The sequence below is a fragment of the Penaeus monodon genome, chromosome 27 (genome assembly GCF_015228065.2).
Source record: "Penaeus monodon isolate SGIC_2016 chromosome 27, NSTDA_Pmon_1, whole genome shotgun sequence".
NCBI classification, from domain to species: domain Eukaryota; kingdom Metazoa; phylum Arthropoda; class Malacostraca; order Decapoda; family Penaeidae; genus Penaeus; species Penaeus monodon.
In genome coordinates, this window is record NC_051412.1 from 24228790 (window position 1) to 24229294 (window position 505).

The 505-nt window shown below is 29.5% G+C and overlaps 1 protein-coding gene across 4 annotated transcripts in view; it reads right to left on the reverse strand.

Annotated features, from left to right (window-relative positions):
- The window catches only part of LOC119590699 (BAG family molecular chaperone regulator 1-like), a 14524-nt gene that overhangs the window by 489 nt on the left and 13530 nt on the right, over positions 1 to 505 (reverse strand). The gene's annotated exons all lie outside the window — the stretch shown is intronic.

Below are 505 nucleotides of genomic sequence, written 5' to 3' on the forward strand. Positions count from 1 at the left end.
GACTAGCATGTCATGAGAAACTTTACTCTAAATTCCACTATTATTTTGCAAGAGAATATGCACCAACAGATTTTGGTCAAGTTATTCTAGGTTGAATAAGCTGGAGAGTCAATTACCCAGTTATCATTCAAGATGATACACAGGATGAAATTAAATAACAAGAGTAAAATTATTCTATTCTATCATTTTTTCTGAACTGGCTAAGTTTTATTGCTAGAAAATACTGTAGGAAATAAATCATAAAATTTTATAACTAAAAAAAATGAGCAAGAAGAAAAAGAAAAAAAATATTTATCTAATATTCTTTGATAATTCTAATATTCATCTAATACTTTTGTTCATTTCTGATACAGCTTACTCAAAATCATGTATAATGGTTCTCATTTACTGTTATCCTTGAAGCTCCTGGTTTTATATATAAAATTAAACCACAATACAGGGGATTTTTCCAAACACTCACCTCCCTGTCGTTAGAATCAATCCAGACCAGGGGTATCATGGGTAT